At 38.6% G+C, this 17,532-nt stretch overlaps 1 pseudogene; it reads right to left on the minus strand.

Annotated features, from left to right (window-relative positions):
• Positions 1-595: 595 nt before the first annotated feature.
• On the minus strand, positions 596-16,326 carry LOC109059048 (annotated as a pseudogene).
• Positions 16,327-17,532: the final 1,206 nt, after the last annotated feature.

Raw genomic sequence — 17,532 nt, forward strand, 5'->3', positions numbered from 1 at the left:
GACACATTTTATTGAAAAACTGGTAAAGGCAACATTAAAAAAAAAAAAAAAAAAAAAAAAGAGGAAATCTTTACAATGAATAACTTGAATAGCTCAATGCACAGACAAAACTGAGCCGACCTAATTTGACAGAATGTAACCTTAACTGGAGATCAAGAGATGTTTTCTCCAACGCTTTGAGAACTCAGATCACAAGAGTAATCCCAAGACAAGCTTTAATAGTAAATTGGAGAAAAACCAATTACACAAAAGCGTTTTGTGATCAAAGCACACAAACAGGCTCTGTCAAGCGCATCATTCCAGTGAATGTTCAGTGCTCTTGCTGTGGATAAGTGCAACATGAAGATCATGACAATCAAATGATTACCGGAAAATAGTAACAATGCCAGTGCATTCAGTTCCATCTGTAATCAATTTACCTTGACTCCCTAATTGTTCGCATCTTGTTATAGCATGTTTTATTACAAGAGTTGCATTCAGTTGGACTTAAGTAAAAAAATCCAAGATCAGGGAAAGGCTTTACGTAAACTTTAATATGGGATTTATGTTATTGAATGTTTTGTTGCAGGAGTTGTTTTCGTTTGGACTTAAGAAAATTTTAAGTACAACAGTCATAGAGTGCAAATGCACATTCAGAAAAGAATGTAGTCGAATTTACTACAAACTAATGGTAAAGATAATACTTCAGTTTCAACACTTTGTGAAACTGGGGTTCGTTGAAAATATTCAGATCACAAAAAATATAAAAGCTTATTCATATGTTTTCCTTAATCTGTTTCCATGCATTATGTAACTATACTGGATTGGCATCAGAAATATTAGCTGCAGCTACTTGGTCACCAAGCACCAATCACATACACCCCTGTTACCTTCTGTCCCTGTGGACTTCAACTAGCTACCCCATTAATAAAGGGGTATCCAGACCTGCTCCTGGAGGGCCTGGAGATCTGAACTCCATCCTGTCCCAAAACACCAGCCTGGGAGTTTCTAGTAATCTGGAAGACCTTGATTAGCTGGTTCAGGTGTACCTAATTAGAGCTGGAGTTAAACTCTGCAGGACAGTGGCCCTCTGGGAGCAGGATCTGTCCTCCCCTTAAAAAATAATAGCTTGGCCATTTTACTTTACTGTCTGCATACATCCTGCAGACCTTCTCTTAAAAATTTTGAACTGAGGAATGTTACCATATGGCCAAAAAGTAAATCTGGGTTTGGGAATATTTTTCAGATTTATGATGATGTGCCCCCGAACGCACCTGCATGGAGCCTCTAAGGCGAGATTCATCTCTCTGTCAGCAGGCATTTCAAACAGCCTGGCTCCTCCTCATAAAACAAAGCTCCCTCAATGAACTTCTGTTGTTTTATCTGTTACTAGAATACACATTACACAAACATCCTACTCTACATGCAGTACTGTGGAAGTAGGGATCTTGTTTTTTTCCTTTTTAGGAGCCAGAATACAGCGTTTTAATGATTATACAAACAAATGCAATGTATACAATTAAATCAATTACCTTTAAATTAATAATGGGGCAAATCAGAAATGATTATATTAACCAGTTCAAATCATCCTGTTGGAGACAGTTGGAATTGGGGTAGAGGACCATTAAGTGGACCAATAAGAAGAGCCCAAGGGACTATCAGTGGTGCAGTTGGAGCTCAAGGCATGGTTGTAGTATGTGCCGTCACTTTCTGCAGAAAGATCCAAGCTGGCACAGGTTCTCCGTGATAAGGCAAAGAGTGGGGCATATGTGAAAGTGTGGGAGGTACTGGTAGTGGCTGTTATTATAGTGAAGTTGGGCTTCCCAAGGACTGAAAAATCAAGGCTGAGCCTCCGTGTTGAGCTCCTTGTCATAGATGTAGCTGCCAACACCGCCAGTGTTTACACCTAGAAAGAGGGAGACTGGGTTAATAAGTTATTTAACACATTTGGACATAGCAGGTTTTCAGCATGCCTTATTATAATTATGATATAAAGAAAGCAGGAGAATATATAAAAGATGTATAATTGCTTGAAAAGTTCTTTATCTTCACTGCAAATGAAGAACTACAGTACTAATTTGAAACAATGTCAGATTCTTTTCAGAAAATTAAGCAATGGCTCCCCCTTGAGTGGAAAAATCTCACAGTACCTTTTGGGCCGAAGAGGACAGCATAACATGGTTTATGGCAGTAGGGCTGACCATTGTGCTGCAACACATAAAAACACATTTTAGGGTAAATTCATGCATTCAACTGATATAAATGTTATCAGCACTTCCAACTACATTTTATTTTTGTCAATACATTTTCATTTTTTTAAGACCTGCACATCAATAAATAAATAATTAATTAATTTATTTATTTATTTATTTATTTGGCTTCTACAGTGGTAATGTTCTTTTTGTGGAATTTAATTATCACAAGTCATATTGAGATTTCAATTTATTTTGATTAATACAGCCATATCCCCAAAGGAAATGTTAAAAAAACCCTGTGAATTGTAATTTAAGACTTAATTTCCAGGCTTAAATTCCAGCAAATTGATTTAGAACCTATTAATACTTTTTAATGACCCACAGATCCCCTGCGGGTTATTCAAGATTTCTAATGTAAAAAATGATTAAATTCTTTTACATGGAAAGAATTAATAAAAAAGAATCATGGCAGCCATCTTTGCACTTCTACTATTAGCAACTTCATCTCACCTCTGCGTGGCTGCCTGCTGCCAGGGTCTTACGACATCTCTCACAACGCAGGCATGGACGATGCCAGTCCTTCCCCAGTGACGTCACCTTCTCAGCTGCCATAAGTAAGCAACAGGACATGTCATTAAGCCAGCACTTTCACAGTTCCCGTCATTAAAATCCAAGCCACGGTATGAAATGTTAGGATGGAGAGAAGCATACCAAAATAGACCTTCTTGTTGCATCTGGGACACAAGTTGGCTTCCCCAGAGAAGGTTGTGATGCTTCCAGCTGAAGTGAAAGATGCATGCACTCCATGATCCAAATAAACACTGTGCATTTTGTCATTCATCTTATTGTAAAACATTTAGAACACAATGATTTGTAACCAAAGGAAGATGCACACAAACTACAACTTTTATGTTGTGGTCTTAGGCTGACAAACAATGATTCAACAATAGCTGTTGTTGATAGTAATACACATTTGTTTGGATTTGATTTATGCTTTTGTTGCAGTTGATTTTTGATGTTGTCCTTGAATTTGGTTGGAGGCGTTTATAATGATGTTTTGGTGTTGTGTTGAGGTTTTATGCAGGTGGGGAGGGGTTGGCAGGAGCCTCATACACATATGAGCCTGCACCCCCAATGTTCACGCCTACAAATTAAACAAGGTTTCATGAAAATATCCCACTTTCATACAATATTCACAATAAGAAATGTTTGATATCACTAATTACATTCGTTCATCCATTAAAATTATTTCGGTATCATAAACTAGCAATACATTTACCACATTTATTAATCTAATTTAATGTTAATCACTGCTGATACTAATATATTTTACCATGTTAAGCTGTAGCATTAATGTACCATTTAAAAATTAACAATAGCATAAATTAATAATAACCTGCATTAATAACATTGAACCTTACTGTGAAGTGTTGCCAGTGATTTCTTTCTCAAAACAAGAATGTTCCTAATGCCCAGCAGAAGGCACTCTTTAATTGTACATCTATTTACTCGTCATGAACTATATGTACAAAAGTGCAAAATCTCTAAGTCAAATCAATCATTTCATAACACAATATATTGTATATACAGTAAATGGCCAGAGATTACAACAGTTCCATGTCACTGTTGTTGTCACAAGATTTCAACTAGAAATGCTAATTGTGTTATCCCACCTTTTGGCCCAAAGAGGGCAGCATAGCATGGCTTGTGGCAATATGGTTTCCCATCATGCTGTGAGGATGTAAAAGAGAAGAAAAAACATGGTCACTCCAGGCTTATATTCCATCATTTAAGACTCTACAAGTGAATGTGTGCATTTGTTGGTCTAAATTTGCAATTTAATTTATACATCCTAAATGTAGAAATGCCACAGATGAAGCTTATCTTGGCGTCTCCTCCCTGAAAATACTCACAGCAGTTATAAGGACACAGTCTATGTTGATGGAAAAGGACACCCAGAGTGTCCTATGTGTCTCTGTGTGCCTTGAGTGTATCTGTGTGTGTACACGGAAGGATGTGGAAGATGGAATATATTTCAATGGCAGTTGCTCCCAGAGCCCTTTGGTCAGGGCCATGGTGGGAAAAGGTTGCCATGGGAACCGTCAGACAGCAGCTGTGTGACCGTTACAGCTGCGCAGCACAGGATAAAGGAACGGAAGCGGCTGAGAACTGTGGCCTCATGCCATTACAAAAGTATGCAAGGGGGGGAAAAAATGTGTAATGAGCCCCACATTCCAACAAAGACTAGCAGACACCTTCCTGCCTCAATTCCAATGACCGGAAAACTTGATGATGTTGTAAGAAGTCAGTACTTCTAAAAAAGGCAAAAAAGCTACAGTAGTCGACTATAGAGGTCTAGTTGTTCTGGTGTAATTCAATCGGGATCCTAAAGTGTTAGCCCAACTAGACCACTAGGGAGGAAATTTGAGGAACTTAGGAGGACCAACACTCCTAAGTTAAGCTTTCCTGTAGCTCAAACAGTGAAGCATGGTGCAAGCAACATCAAAGTCATGGTTTCATTCTTAGGGAAAGCACGAGCTGATCAAATATAAATGTGTACCTTGAGTGCAATGTAAGTTGCTTTGTATAAAAGCATCTACTAATGCATAAATATAATTGTAGTCTCACATATCAAGACGTTGTCAAAGTCTGGTCAACTTTAAAGTTTTTTTATAATCAAGATCCTACGGGGAAATCCGAAATGTGTGGTCAAGGAAATCTACTTGCTTTGCTATGAAGTTTCTCAAAAATTAAATGCCATGAACCTCACAAACGTACCAAATTCAATGACTACTTCTTCTGTGGAACTGCTAACTAAAGTATTGACAGTTCAGTCACCCAATAGAAATAGAAACCTTTAATCCCTGAAGGTGCCATTACTCTGACGGCGTTTTAATGACTGGAGGTTGTCAGAACACTATATTGTTAGTTAGTTTGCTGGCAGGCATTCTTACTTGACTGCAGTATCCAATTGTATTAGGCATCAGATCACACAAGCTTTACTATCTGCACTCTCACTGGTCATGACCACATAAAGTCACTCTGCATTGGCAAGTGGTGGTCAATGGCCTTGGGATTCATGTCACTTCAGCTCACCCACTTCTGAGTACTTTTTTGTGGGAAATCGCTGTCAGTTGCACACCTGTTGACTTCGGGAAATTGCCAATCAGAGAAATCTCTTCAAATCAGACACTGCATCAGACAGACAGTGAAAATTCTGTGGGTGTGATGTCTACGCCAGATACAAAGCTTAGTCCATCAGCTCCCATTACAGTTCTCACCGGTCATCTCTTACCGGTCATATAGAGCAGCGCACAAGCCCACACTTTCCCAGAGCCTCTCACGTTCTGGTAATTCCCATAAACCCTCTCTCTTTACCCTGCCAATCCACGGAGGACACTAAGGGATTATCATCTTATCCACAGGGCGAGTTCTTGTTCAGTCAATGGTCTTGAAGAAAAACTTGCTTCACCCATCTTCACTTTCTCCTATCCTCGCTCCTGAACTGTGTAACACCCAACAGAACTCTCCCCATAGCGACCTGACCTACATCCAGATTTAGGCTGATGTGAGCAGTGAAGATGTTAATATACTTACGCACAGATTACAGAGCGAACTCCTATTTGTGACTCTCTTCCTGGAGTGAACACTTAGGTGTTTCCTACTCTTACCCATGTGGAATACAGACTCAAGGCAACATGATGACTGATGATAATGATTCCTCTGGCTCTAAAACATCACTGCCCTGTCCTTTGCCCTCTACTGCCATTCCGATCTAGACACAGTCGTCACTGTGTGATGTAATAGGATGCTGGAAAGGTCATAGAGAATTTCATGTGGCTTGCCTTGCAGTCATGCACATAAGAGCACTTGGGATCTACAAAGCTGGCCAGGAAGCTTTCAACAAATCACTGAAGACGAGCTTCGTGAGACACGATTACACACAGCTATCCAAAAGAGATAAGGAGGGGAAATACTTGTTGTAACATGCTGTAGGTTTTGATATGTTCAGCTGGCTTTTATATTTTCATGATTGTATCATATTTACCCCTTAAATTGTGTTTATGTCATGCTAGCTCCCAACACTGCCCTCCAACACACATAATGCCATAACAGGCTATAGTCTTGGTTCTGGACTCTTTAAATGGACCACTGATCCTCTGATGGAAACGCACAGCGTCACAAAGTCAATACTGAGCTGTCAGAGTTTAAGTTTCCCCAGATAGACTGCAGAGAGGTAGTGTGTGATCTCTGACTTACTCACCTCAGCATGGCCACCGGCTGTGAGGGTCTTACTGCAGCGCTCACACTTCAGACAGAACTTGTGCCAATCCTTCCCCAGGGATGACACTTTCTCAGCTGGGAGATGAGAGAGAGAGAAAGAGAGAAAATTTTCATTAAAAAAAATCTGCACATGAGTCTGCACATGAAAAATTTGGTGGGCCGATACTGAGATATTGTCAGTGGTTGCCAAGTCAGTTTGACTCGTAGAGCATTGATGGGTGGTCACTAGGATATTGAGACATTGCTATTGGATGTTTCACCTCACAATTTAAGGTTTAATAATTAGGTGTTTGTTCAAATCTTTAACTCTGATTAACTATAACAACAATGCCTGCCTTACAATATATTTGACATTCATATGTGATGTCATAATTTGTATGCAACCTCATATAGGTTTTATATTCAAATGGTATACAGTATTTAGCATGATTTGTTTAGGTCTTTATGATAGACTTTGGCTGCATCTGAACATGCATCAGAACTATTGGATAGTAGGCAAAAACAGTATGTGAAAAGAGTAGTATATCCCTAATTCACAGTATTCATAAAACAGCAGGCGAAAAGTACCTGAATGACCTTCTACTTCCAATGAGATTCTGAAGTTAGCATCCAAAGGACAATTTACTACCTCGTGAGGGCACAGGAGAGGATTTGTGAATGGCAATGAAGCAAGGAAACTGTTGCTGGTAGGTCACATAACAATGACAACCTATGACAGTGTCTGGATTATGTCCATACTATATACAGTAGAGAGTATGCAATTTTAGACTCAGTCAATTGTGATAATAATGTGTTGCTGCCCATAGTGGACCTTCCCATAACCACACCCCAGAAACTTTTATCCACTAAATGTGGGAAGGAGCTTTTTTAACTATAGTGTATAAGAATTTAGATGTTACTTTTATGCTGTGAGTTTCCCTTCCACTTGATGGCTGCAGCCCCTGATAAGTTATGAATGTGCCATGGAAACTTCCTGTCTGAGAATCCAAGATCCTAAAAGAACTGATGTATGTAGTGCTTTTACTCAGGAGGTTAAAGCAAAGAGCTGCTCCTTGTTGTGAAGGCAACAGTGAGTGAGAGTCTCCACACGGCGTTATTAATGGTGGATTTGCATAATTTTCAGATCTAAGCTAGCTTCACGTTTCGTGGATGTGTACTGGTTCTAGGCATTTTCATTTTGATAATCAATGTGAGATTATATTACATAAAAACAATGAAAAGCACTGGCCTCATTCTGAGTGGTCACAGCACTTCATTCGATAGCTGAGATGTGTTGACATGAGACACAAGGAAATGCAGTGGCGGGGGCTAATTAGAACCGGACAGCTAAGTGACGACAGAGACCCATTTCTCCATTTCCCCTCCTGTCCCGTTTCTTCTGGAGGGTCCTAGGAGACTTCCCCAGATCTAATATTACTCTTTCCATTTATATACCTCGCTCTCAAGACAATGCATAAGGCAGGGCTGCTGGGACAGCTCTCTCACTATGGAGGAAACACCTTCGCTTATCAAAACAGGGCACAATCAGCTAAAGAGAACAATTAGTTTCCTCCAGCTCTCTCCTACTTCCTAGCTTTCCCGCCTGGAGAAGTATTGTTTTTGTTGTCAGTTTTACAGCCCTCTTAGTCTGTCTCTCGGGGGGTCTAGGTCAGTACAAGGTCTGTAAAAAGTATGATAATCTCTGGGACAAATGTCTATTAGTCTTTGTCTGTGTGTGTCTAGGTCAGTACAAAAGTATGATAATCTCTGGGACAAATGTCTGTGCCACCACACTGCAAGGGTGCTGTTAGTGGTTGCCAGGGAAATGCAGGGCGGTGTAGTTTAACACATTGCTAAGTGGTTACTATGTTCTAAATAGTTGTTTACTGGCTCAGGTCAAAAGAGTCCACCCTCAGGTTCTGGTCTCTATAAGTTTTCGGTCCCTCCTTGAATCAGAGGGATTTTTTCCAAGCCTTATTTAACATCAGATAAACACCCTTAATTTGATTGCTTAGAAAAGCGGTATCCCAACTCTCCTTACCCAGACACATGATTTAAGGAATCACTGATGTCCCAAGCAAACTGATAATACCAAGATCAAGATGTTATACAAAAGTACAACATGTATGACAAGGGTTTTAAAAAAAAAAAACAAAAAAAAAAACTTAAGTACATACTATAAATGTAACCCTATTACTAATGCAAGCCTCATATCCAAATGAATTCTAAGCACACACTGGAGAGACCCAGACAGTATAAATCACTGGTATTCCAGCAGGAGTCTAATCCAAGATAAGTGAGATTTCACAGTCAATGGCCCAACTGGGTAATAAGAGAGAGTGTGTCTCCGCAGGGAAGATGGCAATGCCAGTGAGTATTATACAACGGTAAGTGCGTCTACGTGTTGGTTGACGAAGTGCAGATGAACAGAGTTGCCATTAAAAGGGCTTCTGTTGTTGTACAAGTGGTTGCTGGGGGGCTGTTTCAGTTATTGGTGTAGCTTTGCGTCGGTGGATGGAATCACTAATTGCTCATCAAGCTGTATAGACCCCTGGACGACCTGCAGTTATGCTCTAACAAACATTCTTTTACTACGGCCAAAGGAAATCTTGGGAGGTATATTTACAAGCAGCTTTGTCCACAGACAAAATTGCAAGCCTGGTTTCTGCTTTCCAATAGAAACGGTGTGTCTATAGAGATATCCTAGCAGGACTGTCATCTCGTACATCCCTAAGGGAATCCATTCGACCGGAGAGAGAAGACACGGGAGACCAGAGAGGGCTTCATTAGAGTCAGGTTACCTCGGATGCGAGGCATAGAGGAATGAGAGCTGTAATGGACGGTTGTGTAAGACTATACAAGAGGTTCCAGTACCTCCCAATGTCCAGCTCTAATGAGAACACGCAGAGCTTACAGTGCAATATGTACACCTGATCGCTAATTGTTTTGAGATGCAGAGGTAATCTCTTTAGTCCTGCTGGTACTGTCTGTAGATCTCCCATTAGCCATTAGATCTTGTGTTTTCCTTCAGTTTAACCCACAATTAAATCAGAAGATAACACCTCAAATCCGTGAACAACACAGAGGTCTGTTCAATGTGTTTTGGCTGGCATGCAAAGGGAGGGTAAACGAAACCCTTAGCACCTTCACACGAATGAGCTTGTGCCATCTCAGCAGAACAGATACAGATGCAGGTTTGGATGCAGGCTAATGGAGCTGCACTGTGCAGTCAGCTCTCATTTCGAATGCAAATCAGTCACAACAACAACTCCCTCTACCCAACAAGTGTCATATGAGATTTAATGAAGTCAGCATTACCAAGCAAGATTTATCACATAAATAAGTCTCTCTGTAAACATGTCATGCCCAATATCCTGGGGTTGTTCCAGTATAAAAGAGGCTTTCAAAGAGTCTTACTTTGCCAAATAAATAAATAAATCAAGCCATGAGAGATGCATCAACATCAATCTCAGTTTAATCATTCTTATTAGGTTTGTCTAGGCACAACAGATGCATCTATCTCTCTGGAACATAGGGACACTGTATTTATAATTGTTCAAGTGTTTTTCTTTAGACGGCGTGGCATATTATTTTTGAAACAACTGTATAACCTTTGTAGACCCTTTTTTTGCATTATATATAAGACCAGGAATGTGTATTTAGAAAGTAAATAGGGTCATTTTTCATGAAATTGTATATCTAATGATTAGTTCTGCACTAAATAGAAAAAGAGATTGATAAGGAAGGTCTGTTATGTGCTGACCCTGCCTGAGATGTAATCACAAATAAACAGCGCTAGGCCTCAACAACATTTACACAGCTGAACACCCTACGGGCTCCACAGCAGAAATGCACTCTGAAATCTACTCCATCATCCTCAGCAGAGACTTTCTGTGTGTTAAAATGGATTTTTATAAAACTTAAAAGGCAAAATGACAAAAAATTATAAACAAACAAGCACTTTCTGGTTGGCACAGGGTTGACAGTAACTCTGAACTGCACTTGATTTGAAGAACCAGCCATGCAAGTTCCTAACAGAATAGGATTCAAAAGATGGGCAAAATGACATGCGCTATATATCTGTCCACTCACTGTGGTTGTACACATGGGAATCAATTTGAAAGGCAGGGATAGATTTGCTTCAACCTCAGCAACTATTAATGTGGACCCATCTGTTCAGAGCATTACTACAATACTGTTCTCTACCCTGACTGTATCCTCTCATACTGCAAAAGCAACATGCACGTCATCTGGGTCCAACATGGTGCTTTGCTTCGAGTCACTGATTACAGCCTGACCTGGTAGCCTTGCATCTGAGGGCCTGCAGGCCTTAGCCAAACATGTACGATCACACACAGAGATAAAACAAGGTAAAATGTAGCTCGAATGTACACAAATTCATTACATGTCCTTCCTGGCTCCAATAAATGTAGAGAAGATTGCTGTGTTTAGTTCCCATGATCCTCAGCTTTTTTAGCTATAAATAGTACACATGATCTGCGTTCAAATCATGTTCTGTAGCTCTGTTAATGACCCTATACTCTTCTATGGTCGCCGTGATTTTGCCAAGTAAGACATGTTACTTGATCAACATCTTTTGATGATCCTTGATCAACATTATTGTCCAAAAATATAGACTTAACCCAATCCCTACCCCTAAACCTAACCCTACCCATAATTTATTCCTAAAATCAGTGGGAAATGATAGCTGATTAACAAGGGTGTAGAAGCACTTAACCCTGATTGTAAGTCTAAAACAGATATTTCCTGAAAAGTTATATATCAATTCTGATTGGTTGATTGGAATGTTGTTCCAGGATCAACAAGGATGTTGATTCAGGAACATGTTGTACTTGGTGAAATCATGCTCACCACTCTTCTATGATGGCAAACAGTGCCTTTCTTTCAAACCCTGCCCATAACCATCAACTCCTGAGTGGTAGTTCCTTCTCCAAATAAATCTCAGATAGGCATCTGATTGCGTGCTTGGTTTTCCAATTTGCACTGGCTTGTGAATTTCCTTACAGTAGTGCGTAAAGGCTGGGTGTGGTTTGGGCCATTGCTGCACAGATGTGGCCCTGCTGACGCAAGGCACGGCAAGATGTCTGTTTCTTCAGTCTAGAGCATTTTCCTCTTGATATAAATTAAGCAACCTCATGATTCTCAGTTGTCTGGCCTGAATGAGAGCTACATGTGCCTGTGTGCTACTGCAGTGCCCCATGGCTGTCAGTACAAATCAATGCTGCCTCTTGGAGTTCGGGCTCATTCAGATTCCCTGCAGCCAATATGTAACTCTACTGGTCCTCACATTTCAGTGGTTGGGTGAATATCATGAAATCTATTATGAACAGGTTGGATTACATTGCATTCTAAAATCAAAAGTAAGAAATAAGAAATTTCTGCTGTAAATGTAAGATTTTTTTTTTTTTTTTGCATTGTAACACTTTCATGACAATTAAGCATATTCCCTCTTCCAATTCTCATTAAAGTAATGCAACAAATTATTCATGACCGTAATATGAAATGTAAAATATATAATAAATATATAATTTATGTGATTTCAGTGTAGTTTAATTTAAATAATTTATGCCAATTTAAATAGTAAAAAATATAATTATTACATTAATTTGTACTGTAATACTTTTTATTTTATTTTTTTTTATTTTTTTTTTTTTTAGATTTTTTTTTTTATAATTATTACATTAATTTCTTCCACCCTCAATCCCCATGGCTGAAGTGCCCTTGAGCAAGGCACGGAACCCCCAGTTGCTCCCCGGGCGCTGGATATATAGCTGCCCACTGCTCCGGGTGTGTGGAACAGTGTGTTCACTGCTCACTGTTGTGTGTGTGCACTTGGATGGGTTAAATGCAGAGCACCAATTCGGAGTATGGGTTACCATACATGGCAAATGTCACGACTTTCACTTCACTTTTCACTTCCAATTTAAATAGTAAAAAATATAATTATTACGTTGTTTTGTAATGTTGTGATTTTTATTTTGAATGATATAGATTAAGTATACATTTCTTTACTCAATTCTTAAAATAAACAAGTTTTTTTTTTACCCATATATGTCTTACAATAATGAGAATATATATAATATATATATATATATATTATACCCATATATAGACACACATATATTGTGAGACTGACCCAGTTAAAATTCAGATTCTTTATTTAAATAGATTCTGATACATTTATGGGTTGATTTATAAACTATCTAGAGGGAAATAAGATACACGCAGCATTCAATTCTCCTTGTGTCTCCAGGTAGAGCAAATTTATGTAGACAAATTATGCATGTCTGCAGGCCTTCGGGCAAGTCAAATTAGAATAATGTCAGTTTAAAGACTAGTCCCATAAAACACAAGTAATTACATGATGGCTTAGGTCTTTTTTCTTGCTAACCTTGCAACAAGGGCAAAAAAATAAACAAATAACATAAAAAAATCCTGACAGACAAGGCGAATGGCCTCCAATTCTGACTCCCAGGATTACGCAATGCCCCTAAACAGTAAGCAAAAATGCAAAAAGTGGCATTATATAATAGATTCTACACCTTAAAACAGCTTGTGAGGCAGCCATGTGGAAAACACAGGGTTTTAATGGGTACAAGTAGTAAAAGTAAATGTGAAACGTTGAGAGACGGGGACCGAGAGAGAAAAAAGGAAAAGTGAGGGGTGGTATAGACAACTCCCAATTAAACCAACTATCTGTCTGCCTGTATCTGAAACCAAAGGATGACAATGGACATGCCCTCTCACATTTCGATGTGACTGGCACCTAAGAAAGAAAGCATTCCTAACTTCTATTCCAGAATAAATGCAGGCCTTCAAGGGAGAACCGTGAAAAAGAGAAAATATGAAGAAAATTGAAGGAAGCAGATTCCTTGTTTTGCCAGATTCTCTCTCATCAATGAGATTTGATACGATGTAAGCAAGCTCTTGGCTGCCAGGGACAGGTTTTCGATCATATAAATGTTCAAAATGTGTTGTAGCATTTACTTACAATTCTACCTTTGTTTTTAGGCATACATGAATTACTTCCAAAGGTTGTGTTCAAATGTGAAAGTGGATATAATGTCGATAATGTTTTTCAGAGTATAGACTCAAAAAGACCCATTTTGAATTGATGGGAAAAATGGGAAAGTACTGATTCCATGTGAATGTGAGAAATTAATCTTCTATGCTTCCTCTTGTGCAAGAAAACCACAATATTTGCTAACAGCTGTTCAATAAAAAAATAAAAGTTTCAAGCAAAAGTTTGAAAAGTTTCCACTCAATACAGTGGCTTAAAACTTAGGTTTGAAACAGGATATAGTCAGAAAGGAATTTACAGGAACACATGCACAACTCCCACAAACTCAATTTGGAAATACGATCTGAAGCTGGGTTTGCAACCAAACCATTTTGTTTTTTATTTAATATATTACATTTAATATTGAATATAAACTAGGAAAGTAAATTAACATTAATAGATAAATTGGGGGGGGGGGGGGGGGGGGGGGGGACAATTACATAACCTTAAACAACAATATTAATCATGATTATTTATATTATTTAATAGAGCTTTATTGCTGATTTTTCGCCCTTATGTCTAGACCGTGGATCTGGATGCAACATTCAGAGTCAACCTCAAATATTCCACTTGGTGACATTTCCATATTCAGAGGAAACACACGGACCAAAAGAGGAGAACCACACCCCTGCTCTTCCACAGCTTTTATGGAATGTGTCTTGGCTTCAACGTGAGTCTAATAAAAGCACAGTCACCCGCATCCATCTCAACCAACTCTCTCATGACGTAAACCGAGGTCTTGGGTGAAACCCTGAATTGTCCTTTCTTCTGCCCTATGGCATCATGGACCACTAAGACTGGCTGTGACGTCAGCAACATGTGCAGTTCCTCCCTTGTGCACAATAAAATAAAAATGTAAAAAAATAAAAAAAAACGCTATAATGTCTTAAGACTTCAAAACCTGATTTTTTTTATTATATGAATGATTAAGCACATTATTAAGCCTATGAATTTGCTTGAATACATGTTGTCGTCCAGTGTGAAATCTGGAACCTGAAGCAAAACCAGCTGAAAAACACTCAAGCTAGAGAACTTGCTGCCCACCCACTAGACACACAGCAATGAAAAGAGCGGCATTTGCTTTTATATAACAGCACCTCGCTCACACCATTGATTTAAAACCAACTGAAAGCTTTATTGGTCATGTGTAATGGCTGTTCGGTTGACACACAGATTAATACAACATAAATAAATGTTGAATATTCATCTCAGTTTCCACCACAAAGGCTCTGATGCATAACTGATGAATAACCTTATGAATATGAGAGCAGGGATGATATAAGGTCAAGTGGCAGAGAGGCTATTCAACAGTTTAATGGATTGAGAGGTATATATTGAGCAGACATCAATGCTGCTGGCCTGAAAATGGATATAAATGAAAAGAAGAGGTCCTTCATTCACTATCTTTCAGTTCCCCAAACATCCGAACCAAGAGTCACATGCTGTATTAAGAAAACATCCAAGTCTATAGAAGCAATGACATCAACTTTCAAGCTTTCATTTTAGTGTTTATAAAAGTAGCCACTCATCTGGTGAAAAGAGAAAAGTAGCACCTCGACTGGTCATGTTAAAAAAAAAAAAAAAAAAAAAAAAAAAAAAAAAAAAAAGAGGAAAAAAGGGTGATATTAAGATAACAGCAGACGGGACAGACACAACTGTTTGATATTAATGTTATAAAGTGGGCAATAAAATTGTCTGAGTATAAACTAACTGTCTTTGCACTCAGACGTCTGAAAGTAAAAAGACATTCAAAGTTTATCTTTGTATATTTATTTCTATCTATGGTACTTTCCACAAATACAGTATACAAAATAGGTCCAAAAGTACCTTTCTTAAATGGTCAGAGACTAAATTTGATATACAACATTGCATCTGTCTATATACAGTTTAAACCCATGATTTGTGAGATTTTACCACAAAACATAAAACATAGACATCAAAATTAAATCTATAAAACTTATAAATAAATATAATGTATAAAATAATATAACATTTTAAATGTTTTAATATATGAAACAGCATTTATAAAATTAATAAATAAAAACAAATAAAATATATTAACATAGCTTTACTACAATGAACTGATATCAATTCAATATATCGTGACATGATTTTTATTGTTAAATGCAGCCAAGAAGATCAAGACCTTAGTGGAACAGGCCAAAAATTACCAGTTTGGGGGGATAAAAACATTGATTTGTTTACAACTAGCCTACTTTTTATACTGAGTTAATTTTCTGTTACATAATTTATAAAACATGTCTAATAAAGTTAGTTTTTTTTTTTTTTTTACAACGCACATGAACATAAAATATGCTTTGCAAAAGTCACAGGATCCCGTTTTGATGGAATATGCCGCATTTTTTTCCTCAGCAGGTTCAAGAAATGATTTTGGGGAGTTTTGAGAGAGGTGAGTGCATTGAAAGTATTTACTTAATTACTGAAGGCGGTGAAGTGAGTGATTTATGCGCTGACAAATTGATTTTACGATCTATCGCAAGAGTTTAAATGAGTTTTATCAACACCTGTACAAACAGACCACCGCTTTCCATGATTGCGCATCGTGGAAGTCATTCATCATATCAAAACATAACAGCGAGTGTATTTTAAATAGAGGTTCAGAATAAAACCGAAACGTAACACAAACTTACCAAAATAAACAGTCTTTTCGCATTTAGGGCACTTTGAAGCCATCGTCTCTCAAACTGGATTCTCTCAATCAGTGTCAGGTTTGTCTTCCAGGCGCGCAAGTCAACCAATGGCTGAGAGCTGGAGCGCATCCTACTGAAAGCGCCGCGCTGGATTTGCATAGCCCCGCCCACCCTCGCAGGTCTGCTTGAGCGGTCCGCTCCTCGCTTCTCCCATTGGTCGGGCTAACGGTCAGTCACCAAGTGGGCGGGGTCGTCTGGCTGCCACCGGCTCTTCCTTTTTACATCCTTCAAAAGGAATGTGAAAGGCGTCCAACAAAGGTTCCTTTCTCTTCTCATGAATAGGGATTCTTCAGCACTTGGCAGACCGTTACTAGTGGAAATCAGAGGGAGAAAGATATTGGCAGGTCCCAGTCATACTTACAACACTTCTCTTTTTGTTTGTGTTGAGGTCACTGAATGGCAGTATTATGTTTTTGACTAGTTTGTCCCTTACATCACCACGCCTAAAAATGTCTGTCACCCACATCTTTTTTTAGACTCAGGTTTTTGCCAGCTCTTACAGACTTTTGCCTTGACCATGTGTCCACGTCATTTCTCCCTCGAACTGATCCGTCAGCAGAGCAAATGTCCACCTTTTCCAAACTCCTTCACTGTTAGATGCAACCAAGTCCTGTTGTCTTCCATAAATCTCTAAATTGCTTAGTTGACTAGTCAAACAGAACCCTGACTACTGCTGTAAAGTGTTTCTTGACACCTAAGTGAATATTGACTCTTGCTTTACCTATAGCTGATTTCAGTAAGAGGGATGTGAATCTTGCAGCGTCAAGGTTGGGGCAAGCTGTCCCCAGATAATGATTTAATAGTTTTGTTTGTTTTACATTTTTGTTGTCATGATTTTATTTATAATTGTTACTTAAATAGTTTTGTTTGTTTTACATTCTTGTATATATATATAGAGAGAGAGAGAGAGAGAGAGGGAGAGAGAGAGAGAGAGAGAGAGAGAATGATTTCTGAAGGATCATGTGACACTGAGAAATGGAATAATTGCAGCTGAAAATTCAGCTTTGCGATCACAGAAACTGTAATTTTTAAATACATTAGAATATTAAAAATATATATTTTCTCATAATTGCAAACATTTGTGAAAAATAATTGACAAATATTACCGACCCCAAACTTTTGAGTGTTAATATATGTAATTTTTTAAAGTCCTTTTACCTCAAGCCTGTGCAAATCCAGTGGGACAAGTGGTGAACAGGTGCCTTAAGCCCCTTGCCTCCATAAATACCCAGTCTTCCATTCACACCCATTTCCTGTGGGACAGATTCAGAGCCACATGTTTCCCCAAAGCAAGTGTGTGTAA

This window comes from Cyprinus carpio, chromosome A17 (assembly GCF_018340385.1).
Source record: "Cyprinus carpio isolate SPL01 chromosome A17, ASM1834038v1, whole genome shotgun sequence".
NCBI classification, from domain to species: Eukaryota; Metazoa; Chordata; class Actinopteri; order Cypriniformes; family Cyprinidae; genus Cyprinus; species Cyprinus carpio.